General features: G+C 34.7%; 1 protein-coding gene across 1 annotated transcript in view; it reads right to left on the bottom strand.

Annotated features, from left to right (window-relative positions):
* Positions 1-20,443, bottom strand: part of LOC141493776 (prolactin-inducible protein homolog) — a 120,463-nt gene extending 100,020 nt beyond the window's left edge. Inside the window, exon 1 of the transcript XR_012470313.1 lies at positions 20,266-20,443. The gene's annotated coding sequence lies outside the window, so the exon portion shown is untranslated. The remainder of the gene's footprint in view (positions 1-20,265) is intronic.
* Positions 20,444-22,416: the final 1,973 nt, after the last annotated feature.

Below are 22,416 nucleotides of genomic sequence, written 5' to 3'. Positions count from 1 at the left end.
CAGGACTCTGGGGTTCTGACCACATTCAGAACCTGATTGCAGTCTGGGCCTCCCATAGAACAGCAGGGCCCCCTCCACCTCAGCCACATGGCAGAGGAGGGCAGCATATGGTCATTCACAGACCAGGAGGGAGGACGGAGACTCACACACTGAGACCCTTGTGGGAGTATCCCAAAAGCTCAGGAAGCACCCCAAAACCAGGCTCAGACTGGGGAAAATGAGCAAGCAGAGAAAAATGAGGAACACCATTGAGAAATATTTTGCAAATGAGCCCAAGAAGGATCACAATACTCAGTCTGAAGATGAGGAAGCACAAGCTCCTGCATCTAAAGACACCAAGAAAAACAGAAATTGGGCTCAGGCTATGACAGAGTTCAAAAAAGACTTTGAAAATCAAATGAGGGAGTTAGAATAAAAACTGGGAAAAGAAATGAGAGAGATGCAGGGAAAAACATGAAAATGAAGTCAGCAGCTTAGTCAAGGAAATCCAAACAAATGCTGAAGAAAAAAGCATGCTAAAAACCAGCTTAGGTCAAATGGATAAAACTGTTCAAAAAGGTTATTGAGGAGAAGAATGCCTTAAAAAGCAAAATTGGCCAGATGGAAAAAGAGATAAGAAAACTCTCTGAGGAGAACAAAGCTTTCAGATAAAGAACAGAATTCAGGGAAATTGATGAATTTCCCAGAAATCAGGAATCAATACTTCAAAACCAAAAAAAAAATGAAAAATTAGAAGAAAATGTGAAATATCTCATTGAAAAAACAAGTGATATGGAAAACAGACTTAGGAAAGATAATTTAAAAATTATTGGAATACCTGAAAGTCATGATCAGGAAAAGAGCCTTGACATCATTTTCAAAGAAATACTACAGGAAAATTGCCCTGATATTCTAGAAGCAGAGGGCAAAATAGAAATGGAGAGAATCCACCGATCCCCCGAGAAAGAGATCCCAAAAAACCAACCCCTAGGAATATCATAGCCAAGTTCCAGAACTCCCAAGTCAAAGAGAACATATTACAAGCAGCCAGAAGGACACAGTTCAAATATCATGGAGCTACAATCAGGATCACACAGGACTTAGCAGCAACTACATTGGAGGCTCATAGGGCTTGGAATATAATATACCAGAAGGCAAAAGAGCTTAGAATGCAGCCAAGAATGAACTACCCAGCAAGGCTGAATGTCCTCTTCCAGGGAAAAAGATGGACTTTCAATGAACCAGGGGAATTTCAAATGTACCTTTTGGAATGGCCAGAGCTGAACAAAAGGTTTGATCTTCAGATACAGGACTCAGGTGAAGCATAGAAATTGGAGGAGTCGGGGAAAATATGAGGGACTTAATGATGATGAACTGCATGTATTCCTGCATAGAAAAATGACACTGATAATACTCATATGAACCTTGTCAATTAACAGAGCAGGTAGGAGGAGATTTTATAGATGAAGCACAGGAGAGAGCTGAATTCGAAGATAAAATATGGTATAAAAATGGAGTCAATAGAAAAAAAGGGAAATGTAATGGGAGAAAGTAAAAGGAGAGGGGGAATAGGCCAAGATATTTCATATAAGATTTTTCTTTATTACAATGAGCTATTGCAATGATATGGAAGGGGGAAGGCAAGGGGAATGAGGTAATCTTCACTGTCATCAGAGGTGGTTAGGAGAGGAAACAGCATATATACTCAATAGGGTATATATAGACAGCTGTAGTAAGAAGGAGAGAAGGGGGACAGGGGGAAGGGGTGGATGTGAGTGATGGAGGAGAGGATGGACCGTGGGGGGAGAGTGGTCAGATATAACACATTTTCTTTTTTACTTCTTGCAAGAGGCTGGCATTGGATGGCCTGTCCGGGACCATAGGGCCAAGTGGATGCTGGGCCTAAGGGGTGGTGTGGGGGCTCAGGGCCTCTTGGCCCCAGGGCCAGGGATCTGTCTGCTGTGCCACTCAGTGACCCTACAGCAGAGTCAGAGTGAAAGCAGAGAGAAAATATAGTACATGGTAGTGGAGAAATACAAAGTAGGGAGTTGTGATCAGTAATGGCAATGGTGGAAAAATATGGAAGTAACTTTTGCGATGGATTTACCATAAAGAATGTGATCCACCTGCGACAGAGTTGTTGGTGTTGGAACAAGACTGAAACACATTTTTTATTATTATTATTTGGGGGGGTGCAGGGTAAATGGGGCTGGGTGGCCTGCCTGGAGACACATAGCAGGGTGATCGTTGGTTGTCTGAGGCCAAATTTGGACCCGGCTGCTCCTGGCTCAAGGGCTAATGCTCTGTCCACCACCCAGCCTCCCCTACTATTATTACTATTTTGTTTTATTTTGGGTCTTTTTTCTCTCTTTTTTTGATTTTTGCTCATGGCTCCAGGGCTGGTGCTCCGTCCATTGCGCCACCTGACCATGCCTACAATTATTACTATTATTTTTTTAATTTTAATTTTTTTTCTCTCCCCTTTACTTTATCACTCAAGAAAGTCTATATTTATGGGGGAAGGGGGTATTTTATTTACTCTTAAACAAGAATAATTTATTAATGTAAAAAAACATTATTTGTACAAAATGAGAATAAATATTAAAAAATTATTTCTTCTCATCAATCCCTATGGTAGTTTGTATATATCTCACATATAGTTCTCATGTTGAGTTTTATATTGTAGCTATTCAAGCATAGTTTTCATTTCCCTTACCTCTGTTGGATTATTGTGAGAAAAGACCTTGCCTTATTCATTTTTCTGTCCCTGCTCCCAAGGGTTTCATGGCACCTTGTGGAATTTTTTTCTTCCATGTTTGATAGCCTGATCTGACACATGTGAAAATGTCACTGGAATGCACTAAATGACCTGAACTGAAAAGGTATTTAATGAAGCAGTTGGTTAGTAATGTGGTTTAGAAACTTTTATCCTAAAATTCAAGTCAACAACAAGAAGAGTGAGAAGCACTTGTTAAACACTTCAAATGGACCAGGTCCTGTGATGTTAAAGTTACTTCAAGCACTATATGGGACCACTGGCTTTCCTTTTTTTAACTATTTTTTTAATTAACTAGTATTTATTTTCTCTCCCTCAAATTCTCACTGCATTAAGGAAAAAAAGCCTATTATATATTTATAATCAAGCAAAACATAATACTGCATTGGCTAGGTCCAAAAATGTACTTCAATTCTGGATTTTATGTTTCTCACTTCCCTGTAAGTAGAATAGTCTTTCATAATCAGGAGTCTGAAATCGTAATCAATCATTGCATTGATCTGTTCAGCTTTTGGCATTTCTCTTGGAGTCATCAGGCAGCAAACACCATATTCTCTGACCCTTTCTGAAGCCACTCTAGTTCTTGGGTAAATGACTATAATTAAAATTAAATGAAGCAGCTAGACAGTGCAGTGAATAAAAAACCAGTACTGGAGTCAGGAGGATCTGAGTTCAAATGCTACCTGAAATACTTGATTCTCATTAGCTAGGTGACCATAAACAATTCTCTTAATCCTATTTTCCTCAGTTTCCTCATCTGCAAAATGAGTTAGAGAAGGAAATGGAAGACTATTCCAGTATCTTTGTCAAAAAAAACTCAAATGAAGCCCCAAAGAGTCAGTAATGAATACAATAACTGAACAACACCACCAAAGATTTATCTCATCTTACATTTCAGTTTCCTCTCCTGTTTTATGAGGAGGATTTTCATCTCAATGATGGAAACAAATAATTTTCCAAAGAAATCCTCTCAAATCCATCACTTCTAGAAATGTCTCATGCTACACTTTGAGAACTCCTTTCCTGTCACAGTTCTGTCAGCCAAGATAGCTGCTAGGACATGGACTTTTACTTTCTTGTTTCCCAAGGTTGGGAGTACACATTTAGAGAGAATTTTGAGACTAGAGAAGATAAAAAATAAAATGACAGGGAGTAAAGAAGAGAGTTTTTGGACCCCATTTAAATAATGAAGTATATACCCCAAAGTGTAGGAAGGCTTATTCTATTAAAGGTCTAGCTCAAGTTCTTTGACAAAGAATTCAAAAGTAAGAGCATTGAAGCATTCAGACTATGAGTTCATTGAGATTATAACTAAATCCATAGCTCCAATATCATAGGTTCATAGATCTAGAATTGGAAGTTTTAACTTTCCATTTATTTATTTATTTATGTTTGTTTGTTTGTTCGGTTATTTATTTATTTATTTATTTTGGTTTTTTTCTACTCTGTACTCCTTATTTCTTCTAGTAAAATGCAAATCTCTTGAGAGAAGAGGCACCACCATTATTGTCTTTGATTCTAAATAATGGTGATTGATTGGTTGGAGTCCATCAGTTTCAATTCCCTTATTATATATGAAGAAAAGGGAGATTAGGTGATTCATGCATATTCATACAGTTAGTAAATAAAAGAAGTGGATTTTCAACCCAGGTACTGAATTGTAAAATGGCCCTGTATCAAAATTTTCTCTAAGGTGCTACTTCTTCTAGAGTCAAGAGATTATAATGGAATGAAACTGAGGGTGCAAGGGTATACCTTGGGAGAATGGCTGGAGTATGTTAGTAGAATTTGTTATTAATCTCTTTCTGAGTCTTGCAGTTCAAGTTAACTAAGAAAAGATGGTTAGGATTGTGAAGTGATGGGAAAAAATTCTCTTCCTCTTTCAGTTTTCAGTTTCAGGCTTCTCAGTATATACCACCAGAAGAAATAGTCTACACTGGTTTAACTGTTAAAGATCATCTGGTTGTCTGGGGTCACTTCAGTTTGCTAAAGACTCGCTAGTCTTCATTTGCATGAGTTAGTTTGGTTTAAGGAGGAAATCCAAGCCACCACATTCTCTGGCGGTTTCTGTTGGTAGGTCCTCTGAAGGCCAGTTGGGAATAATACAGCACAACATTACTTTGCCCTTTGGGATTTATGACTTGCTTTGTGTTCATATGAGAAAAAGAATTAATAGCAGCAACCTCTCCTTCCATCCTTTTGCTTTGGAGTGCTCATTGGTAGTGTCCACTTCCATGGTTGGTTAGTTAGTGTCACAGTCATAATAACCAAGACATTTTTGAAGGATAGCCACTTTTGCAAAGATAACAGATTTCATAGTACCTACTTGAATCTTGCAAAGCTTACTATTGAGATAAAAGATCTTCCTTGAGTAACACAGGCAGGAAGATATATATAGACAATATACTTCTTTGAATTAAGTAGACTTATAGGACAACTTAACTCAGAGAGGAGAGTTGAACTCATTCAGACACAAAGTAACATGATTTTAAAATTTTATAACATACTGAGGTTGATACATAATTGAATCACTTACAAAATGAGTTCAGAATCAATTTGATTTTTCTCAACACAATTGTTTAAAATAATCCTATTTGGTTATATAGAAGATACTATTTAAATACACTCAACAAAAAGAATTTATGCAGTACATGCAATGTTCACAGCCCTATCAAGATATTCAGAACAATGCAAAAAAAAGTGTAAAACTAAAAAGAAAATATCTTTTCAAATAGAGAAGCAAAAAGGGCATGACAATATTTTGGAAAACATCACCAATTATAAATTTCCATTTGAAAATATACTTGAAGTCTTTGAGAGAAAGAGAATTATATTAATGAAGGAGACAAAAAGGGAACATTCAGTGTTGGAGGAGCTATGAAAAGAAAGGGAGACTGATTCATTTTATTTTTTTTTTGGTTTTTGTAAAGCAATGGGGTTAAGTGGATTGGTCAAGGTCACACAGCTAGGTAATTATTAAGTGTCTGAGGCTGAATTTGAACTCAGGTCCTCCTGGTTCTAGGGCTGATACTCTATCCACTGAACCACCTAGCTGCCCAAGATTGATACATTACTGATTAAACTGTAAACTGGTCCAATCATTTTAAATATTGTAAACCATAATTTTCTTAAGCAAAATGTGAAAGGACAAAATTTAATTTTGTAAATGAAGTTTTATTCTCTGGGACCTTAACAATAATCCATGGGTGGATGGCAGCATTACAAATGTCAACTCTGATTAAAAAAATTGGTAGGTGGGGGAGGGGACATTTTATACAGAAAGGACAAAAAAATCATAAAATTGAGTCAGGCAACTAATGAAATTTCATATAGAGGATATAGCTCCGCATTATGATCCTCTCATAATTTATAATATTTGTTTCAAACTCGTATTGATAAGAATCCCATTTAGGTTGGAGAGGGAATGTATAGAAGTAGGATTGCTCTCCCTGTTCCAAGATGTCTCATCTTATAGTTTGTTGACCCAGGTGAAGGAATTTACCAGTGCTATTACAAAATTGACATAGGTATTATTGACACAGGCCAAGTCAACATTTAGATATAGGAGAGAGGCCTTGATGTACCAAGCTAACATTTTTACACATTGAGACAGCATTCAGATTTATAAATATTAGTTAGAGGCTGAAAAAACCAATTTTTGATCAGAAATATAGAATTAAAGAGTATCAAGGTTAGACATTACTCCATACTTTGGTGTCACTTGCAGATCAATCAAATAATAGATTTAGGGAGACGATGGGAATAGCAGGGGAAGAATGACACATCTTTGGGACCTAGGTTTTCTCACAAGATATGAACAAGTCATTCAAGATCCATAACAATACATAAAAGTGTCTAGGTGGCGCAGTGAATAGAGCACCAGCCTTGGAGTCAGGAGTACCTGGGTTCAAATCTGACCTCAGACACTTAATAATTACCTAGCTGTGTGGCCTTGGGCAAACTACTTAACCCCATTGCCTTGAAAAATCTTTAAAAAAAAATACATAAAAGTGGGCAATGCAATTAAGTCAGAGAAAAAAATTACAGAGATCAAAAGGAGGCAATCCCCTTTTGATTATATAGATAATATAGCAAAAAGAGAGATTCAGGTCCATTTCTTCTGGAGTCACTTGAAGCAGTACTATGACTTGGGATGTAGCTTCAGAAATTTTCTTCAATCTAGGTTTCTTATGATTTTCCTTTCTGTAAAAAAAATTCTTACTTTAACATTTTACACAGAAAAAAATGAAATTTTAGAATCACTTACATTATGACAATTTCACAATTTGATTTGTCAATTAACTTGGTGACATTTTACAGAAAATTTAGTTACAAATAGAGAACTTCAATAATAATGAAGGTTTTGCTATAAAGATGATACCAAAACCACACAGTAACCTGTCAATTAGAATTTTAAATAAATGTAGGCTAAATTACTTAAATTTCTATATCTGATTTTAATATTAATTATCCAACATGATTACAGAAGTTTACTAAAAAGTTTCAGGACATCAAAGTAAAAATTCCTTTACTAATACAAAATTTTAAATGTTAGCTTCCAGATAGAGGTCATGCAGGTAGACAAATGCCTTGAGCCAAACTTTAAATATGCCAGGTGAGACATTGTCCAAATGTCACATTTGAAAAAACTGAGTAAGAAAGGGTCCAACCTCAGATCACACAGAAAAACCTCACTTTTAACTCTTATTTCAATAAGCCTATCATCTGTAATGTTTCAAACACCCTTTTGGATTTCTGACTTCAAAAGATCATTGGCCCAACAGCATTTCCTTTATTGATAATACCTTGTGTCAGACATAGGACAGAAGGCCAATTTAACAATCCCATAGGATCATGAATAGCAAACTCCAAATAATCAGAACTTCAAGTGAGTTCAGGTCACAAGGATTAAAAACCAATTATAATCTCACATTATAAATAGCAAGAGATTATTACAGCTAAATCTTAAATTATTTTATTCATGTTGCATAGTACTTTCACTTCTAAACAATCAAAGATTACATATATACAAAAAGTATTAATCCCAACATACATATAGAAACAGACTCTATAGCAACAAATTTCGCTATTAATATGCTCATTTGCTAGCTATGTTCAAAATTAAGATAATTACCATTGCTTCCAGAATCTTTTCAAAAATTGATTCTTAAACATTTGCAAATAATTCCACAAATATTCTGAATTCAAGATATAGCAAACAGCACATACAATGTTAATATTTAGATATCATTTTAGAATAATATGTTTGATTATCACAGAATTACTATCACCATAATTTAAAATACAAAACTACTGTTACGAAATTATAACAAAAAATCGTAACAAATCCTATACTACTCCCCGCCTTTTTGAGTCAAGGATGCTTCATAAACTCCACCTGAGACCAAAAAGAAAGAAAGAGGGCCTTTTAAACTTTATATTTCTTCAGAGGGCAGGAAAAGAAACTCATACTTTTCCTCATTTGATCAGGATGTGCATATATATACATATATATATATATATATATATCATTACTTTATTCATCAAGGTAGTAGAACATTTATTAATTTCATGAGCTTATTCACCTCACCCAAATATACATAAATCAATCTTAAAAAAAGAAAATGAGTTTTCCCAGGAACCCCAAACCTACATGTTAATTTCAAAACAAAAGGTGACTCTTATGCTATGGAATGGCAATAAATTTAGATCAATACATCAGGAACTTTTCTATTTGCAAACTTTAAAAACCTTTACTATTAACTCAATAGTTAATTGTTTCACAAATAGTGACATAAAAAAAGTAAACTTTTCTTTGATAACTTTAACCAAATAATACCATATTATTTGCAGTAAATTAGCTTATAGATTTGAAAATTTAGTAGATCTTATACAATTGAAATAAAAAACCTTTAAAAAATCCTTTTCTGAGTTTTTTTAAATAGCAATAAATATTCCTGGTGCTAAAAAGGACAATACATTAATTGTAAACTTGTAAAATGAAAGGCATCTCCCTTATTCAAAATCTTAGAATCTTAATAAATCTTAAATTGAATTTTCCAAAGCTAAATTGATATAAAGATTTATTTTTAGGCATTATAAATTAATCCCAGAAACTTTTCTCCTGCAATGAATCCCAATCACTACAAAACTTCTGAGTAGCACTTTGAACTCAAGAATGTTTTCAAAAGGAGGAGTCTGCTGGAATTTTACAACATGAATCTATTCTCCTTCTAGAAACCCACACAAACCCCTAAAAACTCATTTCAGAGATGAGGTAATTAAAGACCTAAAAGTTGATTTCATTTCATCTCAAAAACAAAACAAAAAAAATTGAAAAATGGGATGGGGTAGTAGGTGTGTATATTGTCTTTTTTTTTTAGGTTTTTTTTTTTTGCAAGGCAACGGGGGTTAAGTGGCTTGCCCAAGGCCACATGGCTAGGTAATTATTAAGTGTCTGAGACCAGATTTGAACCCAGGTACACCTGACTCCAGGGCCAGTGCTTTATCCACTATGCCACCTAGCTGCCCCTGTATATTGTCTTAAGCAATGTACTACCTAGTGCAGAGGCAACAATTTAAACTTATTTTCCTGTTCAAATATTCTCTATTCTATTCTTCAATAACTCACTTAACAAATTTTTCATATAGATAACTCTAAATCAAATTCTTTCAAATATTGGCTTTAAAGAATATCATCAATTAATCTATTCATTAACAATTAAGTGAATTAAAATTACCAAATTAAGGTGGCTAAAATTACTAAATGCTCTTCAGACTTCCTTACAGAAAATTTTTGATAAAGACCTGATGGTTCTAAAGATATTTTTTATGATTACAAGATTTTCTTTGTACTTAACAATCATGAAATTCATAAATCAAAAATCAAAAACTTTGTTAAAAATAAGTGATATAGGGGCAGCTAGGTGCGTAGTGGATAAAGCACTGGCCCTGGAGTCAGGAGTACCTGGGTTCAAATCTGGTCTCAGACACTTAATAATTACCTAGCCATGTGGCCTTGGGCAAGGCATTTAACCCCAGTTGCCTTGCAAAAACCTAAGGGAAAAAAAGTGATATAATGCAGAATAATACAGAGGAGATTTAGTTTTTCTTAATTCATTCATTTTTTGTTACTAACACATTTTAAAACTCCCAAATACTGAGTAATATTTCTTAATATTAATATATTCATGAACATCATAATATCATAATCCAAACTATGTATATTTGCAACTTAAAAACCTTGCAAGACTTCCAACCAAGATGGTGGAGAGAAGACAGGCACAGTTCTAAAGTCTCCTGATCTTTCCCCATCTATCATATGAAACAAACCTCTTAACAGAAATCCGACCCACAAAACCCAGAAAGAAAAGCCAGGAGAAAGAACATCTACCTCATGATTTGTCTCCTTCAGCAGCATTGAACGAAATCGGGGGGGGGGGGGGTGAGTCTGGGAACAGAAGTCGGAACAGTCCCTGATCAGCCAGATTAGCTGCAGAATTGGAGTCGGGGAGTCTAAGGGCCCAAGATCTGGACCTGCTGGATAAGCAATGGGGCTAGACTACAGAGGCTTGAGTCAGCTAGGGAGCAGAGGTGCACTGACCCTCTGGAGCTTGCCAACAGGGCTGGGGGGAGAGTTCTGGTGCAGGATAGCTATGGACACCATCTCTGGGCTCCTCTGGTCTGAGGAACTCTAAGTCAACACCTCCATTGTGGCTGAAGCCTCTTCCCAGAACAAACAATGGCAGACTACTTCTGCTTCAGGCACAGGTGTGTGAGCAGAAGAACCAGCCCAGCTGACAATAAGGAGAAAAATGACTTCACCCCAGGATAAAGCCCACCATTGATTGAAGGCAAAAGGCTCCAACACCTCCCTTCAAGCGTAGGGAAAAGGGCTCAATCAAGGTCCCAGATACTCCAGAGAAAGCAACCAGCACCTCCTACTGGCCAGCCAGAGAAAATGCACTCAGTGAATAAACTTCTAGTGAACCCAAGCCCCTGTTAACCAGTCCCTCAGCAACTCAAGGTCTTAGCAAAATGAAGAAGGGTTGGCAGAAAGGTGGATCCATAGAAAAATTCTTGAAAGGGAAAGACCCTAACTCGGAGAGACCTAGAACCTCTGAGGAGAATATGATCTGCTCTTCAGCACAGAAAGATTTCCTTGAAGAAATAAGGAAGGAATTTAAAAATCAAATGGAAAATTTGGGAGAGACAATTAATACCTTGCAACAAGAAAACAAATCCTTAGAAAATACAATTGGACAAATAGAAAATGAGAATAAATCTTTCAGATCATCAATTGGACAAAAACAAAAAGAAAATAATTCTTTCAAAATCTCAATTGGCACAATGGCTAGAGCACTGGCCCTGGAGACAGGAGTACCTGAGTTCAAATCCATCCTCAGACACTTAATAATTACCTAGCTGTGGCCTTGGGCAAGCTGCTTAACCATTTGTTTGCAAAAAAAACCCTCAATTGATCAAATGGAAAGCTCTTTCAAAAGTAGAATTGACCAGTTGGAAAAGGATTTGCAAAAAGTTAATGAAGAAAGCTCCTCAAAAAAATTGAATGGAGTCTGCAGAAACTAATGACTCCATGAGACAGCAAGAGCAAGTCAAACAAAAATCAAAGAATAGAAAAAATAGAAAAAATGTAAACTACCTCAACAGCAAAACCCACTGATGTTGAGAATAGGTCGAGGAGGGACAACCTGAGAATTATTGGACTTCCTGAAAACATTGAAGAGAGAAAAAGCCCAGATTTAATATTACAGGATCTAGTTATGGAAAACTACCCTGATATCATGGAACCAGAGGGAAAAGTAGTTATTGAAAGAATATATCAATCCCCTCCCAAAAAAGATTTTAAAATTAAAACATGAAGGAATGTTGTGGCCAAATTCCAGAACTATCAGATAAAAGAGAAAATCCTGCAAGCAGCCAGAAAGAAACAATTTAAATGTCAAGGAGCCACAGCAAAGATTACAAAGGACCTGGCTGCATCAACATTAAGGGATGGAAGGGCCTAGAAGGAAATATTTCAAAAAGCAAGGGAGCTTGGAATGCAGCCAAGAATCCACTATTCCACAAAGCTGAGCTTTCTCTTCCAGGGAAAAAGATGGACATTTAACGAAATGGAAGAATTCTAAAAATTCCTGATGAAAATATCAGAGCTAAATAGAAAATTTGGACATCAAACAGGAGGTTCAAGAGACATATGAAAAGGTGAGAAAAAAGAGGGGGCAGTAAAAGAAAAAAATTGCTATCCCATAGGTTGAAACTGGCTATATTCCAGCATGGGGAAGAGATTGTCATAAATCTTGAGAATTGTTACTCTAACAGAGAGAATATACCTAGCCAGAAGTGATGGACATTCATGACCTATCCATGAGACTGCTATCCAATGGGATGCAACTGGCTTTAACCCCACTTGGGAGAAAGACTCTAATAACTCTCAAGAATTTTAACTCTATTAGACAGAATGTACATAGCTAGAAGTGATGGATACCCAGAATTTTCTATGACTCAGATAGAATGATCTATAAAACAATACCTCCTTAGAAAAGGGGACAGGAAGGAGACAGCAGGATAGAGGGAATTGAATGGGGCATATCTCATTACACTAAGAGGTACAAAATACCTATGGTAATAGAGGGGAAGAAGGGAAAAGATGAGAAACACCTGAATCTTCTTCTCATCAGACTTGGCTTAAATTCAATTTACATATACTTAGTTAACTTAAAAAATTTCTAACCTTTCAAGTATTAAAAGGGGGAAAAGGTGAGGGGGGACAGAGAAAGGGAGGGCGAGTGGAGAAAAAAAGGGAAACTAACAAAAGGAAGGGAAGGGAAAAGAGAAAATGGAAAGGGGAAAGAAAGGGGAGGGGGTGATATAGGAGGGCAAACACACTGAAGGGGGTGGCATTCAGAAACAAAATACTGGGGAATATGGATAAGGGGGGAAAGGGGGAAAAACACAAACAGGGAAGAAAGCATGGAGGGCAATAAAGAATTAATAATCTTAACTTTAAATGTGAATGGGATGAACTCTCCCTTAAAATGTAAGCGAATATCAGACTGGATTAAAAACCAGAGTCCTACAATATGCTGCTTACAAGAAAATCATTTGAAGCAGAGAGATACATATAGAGTAAAGGTAAAAGGTTGGAGCAAAATATATTTTGCTTCAGATGAAGTTAAAAAAGCATTGGTAGCAATCCTTACCTCAGACAAAACAGCAGCAAAACTATATAGCATTAAAAGAGATAAGGAAGGAAACTTTATCCTTCTAAAAGGTACCATAGACAATAATGTTATTTCAATACTGAATATATATGCACACAATGGGACAGCATCCAAATTCTTACAGGAGAAGCTGAAAAACCACAGGAAGACATAGACAGCAAAACTATACTAGTGAGAGCCCTCAACCTCCTGCTATCAGATCTAGATAAATTGAATCATAAAATTAACAAGAAAGAAGTTAAGGAGGTAAATAGATTATTAGAAAATTTAGATATGTTAGACTTGGAGGAAATTCAATGGGGATAGAAAGGAATATACCTTTTTCTCTGCAGTACATGGAACTTATACAAAAATTGACCATGTACTAGGACTAAAAAACCTACTGAACAACTGCAGAAAGGCAGAAATAGTGAATATATATTTCTCAGATCACAATGCTATAAAAGTCATATGCAATATTGGGCCAAGGAGATATAGACCCAGAATCAATTGGAAACTGAATAACCTCATTTTAAAGAATGAGTGGACCAAGAAACAATTTATAGAAAGAATTAATCATTTTATCCTAGATAAAGATAATAATGAAACATTATACCAAAACCCATGGGATTCACTCAAAGTAACTCACAGGGGATATATTATAGCTTTAATGCTTACATGAATAAATTGCAGAAAGAAGAAATCAATGAACTCAACATGCAACTAAAAAAATTAGAGAAAGAACAAATTAAAAACCCTCAATTAAATACCAAATTAGAAATTCTAAAAATTAAAGAAGAAATTAATAATATCAAAATCAAAAACCTATTGAATTAATAAATAAAACCAAAGTTTGTATTATGAAAAAAACAATAAAATTGATAAACCTCTGGTCATTGATTAAAAAAAGAAAGAAAATCAAATTGATAGTATAATAAATTAAAAAGCTGAACTCACCACCAATGAGAAGGAAATTAAAGTAATAATTTAAAATTATTTTGCCCAACTTTATACCAATAAATTTAATAATCTAAGTGAAATGGATGCATATTTACAAAAATATAATTTGACCAGGTTAAATGAAGAGGAGATTAAATACCTAAATGACCCTATCTCAGAAAAAGAAATTCAACAAGCCATTCTTGAACTCCCTAAGAAAAAATCTACAGGGCCTGATGGATTCACAAGTGAATTCTACCAAACAATTACGGAACAATTGGTTCCAATTCTATATAAACTCTTTATAAAAAATAGAGGAAGATGGAACTGTGCCTAACTCTTTCTATGAAACCAATATGGAGCTGTTGCCTAAACCAGGAAGAGTTAAAACAGAAAAAGAAAATTATAGACCTATCTCCTTGATGAATATAGATGCAAAAATCTTAAATAAAATCTTAGTAAAATGATTACAACAAGTTGTCACTAGGATAATAAATTATTATCAAGTGGGATTTATCCCAGGAATGCAGGGTTGGTTCAATTTTAGGAAAATTGTTAGTATACTCAATTATATCAACAGTAAATCTATCAGAAATTATATGATCATATTAATAGATGCTGAAAAAGATTTTGACAAAATACAGCATCCATTCCTACTAAAAAGACTAAAGAAAGTTGGAATAAATGGACTGTTCCTTAGAATAATTAGCAGTATCTATCTGAATCCATCACGAAGCATTATATTCAATGGGGAGAAGTTAGAGGCATTCACAATAAGATTAGGGGTGAAACAAGGATGCCCATTATCACCATTACTTTTCAATATTGTATTAGAAATGTTAGCTTCAGCAATTAGAGAAGAAAAAGAAATTGAAGGAATTAGAATTGGGAAGGAAGAGACAAAACTCTCACTCTTTGCAGATGACATGATGGTCTGCCTAGAGAATCCCAAGGAATCATCCAAAAAACTACTGGAAACAATGAGCAATTTTAATAAAGTTGCAGGTTATAAAATAAACCCTCATAAATTATCAAATTTTCTATATATGTCTAGCAAGTTACACCAGGAAGAGCTAGAAAGAGAAATCCCATTCAAAGTAACCTCAGACAATATAACATACCTGGTAGTCTATCTGCCAAGACAGACTTAGAAACTTTTTTGAAAATAATTATAAAACACTCTCACACAAATTAAATAAGATTTAAATAACTGGGCAAATATCAACTGCTCATGGATAGGTAGAGCTAATATAATAAAAATGACAATTCTACCAAAACTAAACTACCTGTTTAGTTCCCTACCAATCAAATTCCAAAAAATTAATTTAATGAGTAAGAAAAATTGTAAGTAAATTCATATGGAGAAATAAAAAGTCAAGAATTTCCAGGAGCTTAATGAAACAAGTGTAAAAGAAGGGGGCTTAGCCCTACATGATCTAAAATTATATTATAAAGCATCAATCATCAAAACTGTTTGGTATTCACTAAGAAATAGAGTGGTAGACCAGTGGGATAGACTAGGTGCAAAAGCAGGAAATGAATATAGTAATCTGCTATTTGATAAACCCAAAGAGTCCAGCTATTGGGATAAAAACTCCTGAGAAAATTGGAAGTTAATATGGAAGAAACTTAGATTAGATCAACCCCTAACACCCTTTACCAAGATAAGATCCCAATGGTTATGGGATTTAGACATAAAAACAATACTATAATCAAATTAGAAGATCAAGAACTAGTTTACCTGTCAGATTTATGGAAAGGGGAGCAATTTTTGACTAAGGAAGAGTTGAAGAACATCACCAAAAACCAACTATATGATTTCAATTACATTAAATTAAAAAGCTTTTGCACAGATAAAACCACTGCAACCAAGATCAAAAGAAATGTAGTAAATTGGGAAACAATCTTTACAACTAATGATTCTGACAAAGGACTCATTTCTAAAATAGACAGAGAACTGAGTCATATTTTTAAAACAAAAAGCCATTCCCCAATTGACAATGGTCAAAGGATTTGCAAAGGCAATTACAGATGAGGGGATCAAAGCAATCCATAGGCATATGAAAAATTGCTCTAAATCATTAATTATTAAAGAAATGCAAATTAAAGCTTCTCTGAGGTACTACTTCACACCTCTCAGACTGGCCATTGTGACCAGAAAGGATAATGATCATTGTTGGAAGGGTTGTGGGAAATATGGGACACTATTACACTGTTGGTGGAGCTGTGAACTCATCCAACCTTTCTGGGGAGAAATTTGGAACTATGCCCAAAGGGCAACAAAAATGTGCATAGCCTTTGATCCAGCAATACCACTATTGGGTCTATACCCAGAAGAGATGACGAAAAAGGGTAAAAACATCACTTGTACAAAAATAATTATAGCAGCCCTGTTCATGGTGGCAAAGAACTGGAAATCAAGTAAATGTCCTTCAATTGGGGAATGGCTTAGCAAAGTGTGGTATTTGTATGTCATGGAACAGTATTGTTCTATTAGAAACCAGGAGGGATGGGAATTCAGGGAAGCCTGGAGGGATTTGCATGAACTGATGCTGAGTAAGATGAGCATAACCAGAAAAACACTGTACATCCTAACAGCAACATGGGGGTGATGTACAACCTTGAAGGACTCACTCTTTCCATCAGTGCAACAATCGGGCGCAATTTGTGGCTGTCTGCAAAGTACAGTGCCATCTGTATCCAGATAAAGAGCTGTGGAATTTGAACGAAGTTCAAGGTTTATTCCCTTTAATTTAGAAAAAAGAAACAGATATCTTTTTGTCTGATCTTGCTATCTCTTATACTTTATGTTTCTTCCTTAAGGATATGATTTCTCTTTCATCACAATTTGGATCAATGTATATCATGGAAACAATGTAAAGACTTGCCTTCTGTTGGGGGTGGGGGGAGGGAAGTAAGATTAGGAGAAAAATTGTAAAACTCAAAATAAATAAAATCTTTAATTAAAAAAAAACCTTGCAAGTTAATACTATATGTAAATTTACTAATGCACAGAAAATCAAACCATATATACTTCTCTAATTTAAGAATTGATGAAATAGCTTTAATATATTTATTAATTTATGTAATCCTGTTACTTTTCCTTTCATAACTAAATTTTGGATTAAATCAAACCAAAATCTGAATTTATAGATACTTAAAGTCTGATATATTTATATATATATATATATATATTCCTCTCTTTGTTTAACAAAACAAAACATTTTTCTGAAGTTTCTAACTGAAAACAGTATCAGAATAATATTTTCAGCTTCCATTCTTTATTCTGAAATCATGTTATCTCATGAAGACTCAACAAACCATTTAAAATTCTTCTAACTCAAACATTAATATTTCATTTCAAATTATTTCAAATCTGAATTCCACATTCTTAGAAAAGTTTCATTACTTTAAAATACATACATGCATACACAAACACATATAAATATATATACATATATACATATATACATATATATATATATATATGAGAGAGGGAGGGAGGGAGGGAGAGAGAGAGAGAGAGAGATTTTAGCAGAACAAAGCTTGTGTACTGGCATCCTATATAGCACAATCTTAAGGATTCTGGTCTAATCCCCCCCCCAAGCCCCAAGAAAAGCCCAATGACCTCTTTTTGTTCTCCAGGCCAGTAGAGACTAGAGAAGAGTTGCTGGGGGAACAACACATGGAGACCTCTAATTTAAATTATTATTATTATCATTGGGGTTTTAAAAAACATGTTAATTCTGACCAGTCAAAAAATAATTTTAGAGCCAATTTTAATTTTTAGGTAATATACAGATATATATATATATACATATATATATATATTACAATTTTAAAAAGTCAGTCAGTAAAAAAATAAACTTATCAATCACACTAAATTTTTCTTTGTTATAATTCAGAGATCCTTTTTTTTCTCTTTAACCCTTTAAACTACTCAAAATCAGTAACAAAATATTTTGCAAGTTACTTTTTCAAATACTTTATATTATGGAGAAGAATGGCATTTATTATAAAATTTAAAACACATTTATAAACATATTTAAGTTTCATATAATTTGCATCCAAAGTCTAAATGAAAACAATATACCTTTCAAATCAATAGAACATTTACATAATATAATCCATAATTTGTAACCTTTAAAATATCCAATTAAACATAAATACTTCTCTATTTTTTAAACAAACTTTCAGTTCATATTAGCAACTAGCCTGTGCTATCTTCTTTAGATTTAGAAAGAGACAAAATTGAGAGATTGCTGGAGAGAAAATGGCCAATGTGAAAGAGATAAGGAGAGAGAGATATAAGATGAAGGTGAGATTATGCAATAAACTTTAAGAATTGAATAGGCCAGTTTTAAATAGGAAAAAAAAATCTTTTCTTATTCTAAGAGAGAAATCTAATTTTCTTCCATTTACAGTTAAAAGAGGAAGAAATGAAAAAAAAAATCAAAGAAAAACCACCACTCATTCTCAGAGACAGTAGGACATAGCCAATCAAATTTAAACAATAGACACAGATGGCAATCACTCAGCTAGGAAACTGATTTCTCCAAATAGAGAGAAATTCCTGCCAGTCAGTCAGAGCAAAACTCAAGAAAGTTAGGAAGAGAACAATGAAACCCTTTTCTCCTCAAAAAACAACACAATTTTCCAGAAAATCTATCCTGTGGCACCAAATTATGAGTTTTTGGAAAAGTGAAAAATTTAATTTGAAAAAGGAGATTGAAGAGGAAAGGTGATCATTCAGAACACAGAGACATGACAGCAAATGTGACCAGGCAGAGATAGCTGAGATCTCCATTCTACCTATTCCACATAGAACACACAATTTAAAGCAAATACCTATAAAACACAAAACCGAGTCAGGACACCTCGAATCAGAGAGATTTCTGAACCAGGGAAAGACTGCTTTGTTCTCACACTAGAGGGTCCCCTAAACACAACACAGACACTGAACATAGGACAATCTGTGGGACAAAATTTCTTTATACTTTGTCAAAAAGCCTCAAAAATCTAACCACTAGGCCAGTCCAGCAAAAAAAAAAAATGCCTATCTTAGATCTAGCAATAAACCCTGAGCACCCACAACACAGCCTCAGCCAGTAAACAAAACAGGCCCTTTTCACCAAACTGTAAAAATGTCTAAACTCATGTAAAATTCCAGAGAATATTTAATTTCAAAATAAAACAATTAGGTTGAAAAATCAGAAGCCTCATCTTATTCCAAGGCCAGTTCTGGCTAGGTTCAAAAACTTTTTTTTCACTTTTTTTTTTAAATTTAGAATCTGCTATCCAGCATTCCTAAAAGATAGTCTATCCTACTTCCAAGTAAAAATTGTCTAAATCTACATCTGCCAACTTAAAATATTAGATCAGCATAGAGCTAGGATTTTGAAAGTTACAGATCTTTTCTCTCCCAAGGAGTAAATTTGACTACAGATCTCTATTTTTCAGGCTTCTTTCCATCCAAGGAGCACTCCTGAGTCTAAATAGAAGCCCTGTCCCTCCTCAAATTCCCGTCTTATCTAAGTCACAGCATGATTAATTGTGAACCATAATTTTCCTAGGCTTAAAATGAAATGACAAAAATTAAATGGAATTTTATTCTCTAGGATCTTACCAATAACTCATAGGTATATGGCATCCTTACAAATGCCAACCATGACACAAAATTTTGGAGGTATGTTATATAGAAAGGACAAGTAAGTCAGGTAACCAATAAGATTTCATATAGAAAGCATAGCTCCACATTATGATCCTCTCATAACTCATATGAACTTCCTCATTTATAAGAGCTGTTAGAAGGAGCATATATATAAACAGGGCAAAGAAAGGAGCAGAATATTATAGTATAACACAGTAAAAAGAAGGAGTCAATGGGTGATAAAGGAAAGTACTGGGAGGAAGGGAAAGGAGATGAAGAAGAAGCTAAGAAATTTCACATAAGTCAAGAAAAAGCTTTTTCAATGGAGTGCAATGGGGGAAAGCAAGGGGGATGAGTGAGCCTTCATTCTCATCAGAAATGGCTCAGAGAAGAAACAACATACACACTTAATAAGGTATAGAAATCTATCTTAACCTAGTAAAAATGAGCAGAAAGGGATGGGATAAGGGGGAATGGGAGGAGGGAAGGGGGAAATAGGTGATAGAAGAGAGGGAAGATTGTGTGAGAGGGTACTCAGATACAACACACTTTTGGACAGGGCCAGGATGAAAGGAGAGAGAGAGAGAATATAATAAATGAGAGTGGGGAGGAATAGAGTGGAGGGAAATACAGCTAGTAATAACAAATGTGGGAAAAATATTGAAGCAACTTCTCTTATGATTAAGAAAGCAACTCACCCCACAGACAGAGCCATTGGAATCTGAACACAGACTGAAGTACATTTTTTTCTCTCTTTCACTATTCTTGAGGTTTTTCATCTTCCTGGGTGGGGGTGGTTATATTTACTCTTATAACAAAATTATTGTAATAATATAAAATAAATAAATCTAGATCCTTAAAAAATCCACACTTAAATTTCAGAAAGACATCTGACAAAATTGATTATGATGTCCTCCTTAAGAGGAAGCTGTGAGGTTGATGATTTCACAATTACTTGGCTGGATTGATGTGGCTGAATAATAGAACACAAAAGTAATCATGAATAGCCATCCAAATAGAGACATATCTTAAAAGCCTATCCTTTTCTTTATTCTGTTCTTCTAATCAGTGAAAGAAATAAAGACATAGATTGCTTGTTAATCAAATTTACAGGTGATACTAAAATGGGAATAATAGCTAATATACAAGATGACAGAATTGGAACTCTCCAAATTTTGACACAATAGAATGATAAGTTGATTCTGAGCAGAGGAAATTTAATAAAGATAAATAGGACTATTCTTGGTGTTTTTTTGTTTAAATTGTATTGCACAGATATAAAATAAGGAAAGAATGGTTTGATTCAATTTCTCATAAAATTTCTCATAAAATCTCTGATTTCATGACACTGGAAATGTTCCTTTTTCTTCCATTTTTGTTAAATAGTCAAAACAACAAAAGTTGGGAGTAAAGTGATTATAGTTATTTTAATGGAAGGGGAATTAAGCATTTACATAGCACCTACTATTCACTGATCTAAGTGCTTTTTCATATATTATCACATTTCACTCCCACATTGATCTTGATGGGAAGATACTATTATTGGCCTCATTTCTATAGTGAAAAAAAAATAAGACAGAGGTAAAATGACTTGTCCAATCACTCAACTAGTAAGTGTCTAAATCCAGGTTTGAACTTGGGTTTTCCTGAAAAGGGTACAGGTTGGTGTGCTGGAAAATTTCCCAATTATTCTGAGCAGTTATAGACAACTAAGATACTTACTCTTTGGAACTCTGGAAGTTATGCTCAAAGAGATAATAATTAAAACTTTGGGAGTTGGTTTCATACCATAAAGTAATTTCCTGTGCTAGGTTTACAAGGCCCTATCTTACATAACAATTTTTCTCACTTTATTAAAACTTGAAACCTCTTCTATAATCATGCTCATTTATAAACACAACATGCTCATTTGGAGGTCCATGTACTTGTTTATGCTGTCCTTGGACAATTCCTCTCTTCTCCATTTCATTTTCCAAATACTTCCAAATCATATTCCAAATATAACCCTGAAGACTCAGTTTTCTATTTCATCCATCACTGATTTGTCTCTTCCTCTCTCTGACTTTGGCTCTCTCATGAACACTTTCAAAGAATGCTTCTTATTTTATTGATAACCTATGTTTTATATAATCTAAATTTCTGAATATTTGCCTCCCCCTCTGCTACTCAGAAATCCCTTAAGATCCAATTCTGAATCCATGCTTCCTTCTCTATCAAATTGCTATTATCCTAAATCCTCCATGGAAAACAAGAGAGCACCTAATCCTTGCTTAGTGAATTTTTTTTTAATCATTTCACCTTCAGGTACCATTTTGCTTCCCAATTCCACTCTCTTCTGATATCTGGAATCCAAGAAAGAGAATATTAAACAATGAAAAGTATCTATTCATAACTTACAATGCTGAGAACTGGCTCAAGGAAGATGAAAGTGATACAGTTCCTGAACTCCAAGAGCTTATATTCTAAAGAGGAAAACATCTTATCTATCTGAAAGTACATACAAAAAGATCATACAAGGGCTATCACCAGCAGTTGAGAGAATTAGAAAAGTCTTCATGTGAAAGTTAGATTCTGTTCTGAGTCTTTTTTGGTTTGTTTTTTTTTTTTTTGGTTTTTTCTTTAGGTTTTCTCAAGGCAAATAGGGTTAAGTAGTTTGCCCAAGGCCACACAGATAGGTAATTATTAAGTGTCTGAGGTCAGATTTGAACTCAGGTACTCCTGACTCCAGGGTTATTGCTCTATCCACTGCACCACCTACCCGCCCCTCTATTCTGAGTCTTAAAGGATATTTAAGACTCCAAGAAACAGAAATGAAAAGTTGAGCTCTAAGATCCAAAGGCAGATTGCAG

Source organism: Macrotis lagotis, chromosome 7 (genome assembly GCF_037893015.1).
Source record: "Macrotis lagotis isolate mMagLag1 chromosome 7, bilby.v1.9.chrom.fasta, whole genome shotgun sequence".
Lineage (NCBI taxonomy): Eukaryota > Metazoa > Chordata > Mammalia > Peramelemorphia > Peramelidae > Macrotis > Macrotis lagotis.
This window is presented reverse-complemented; position numbering and strand designations above follow the sequence as displayed.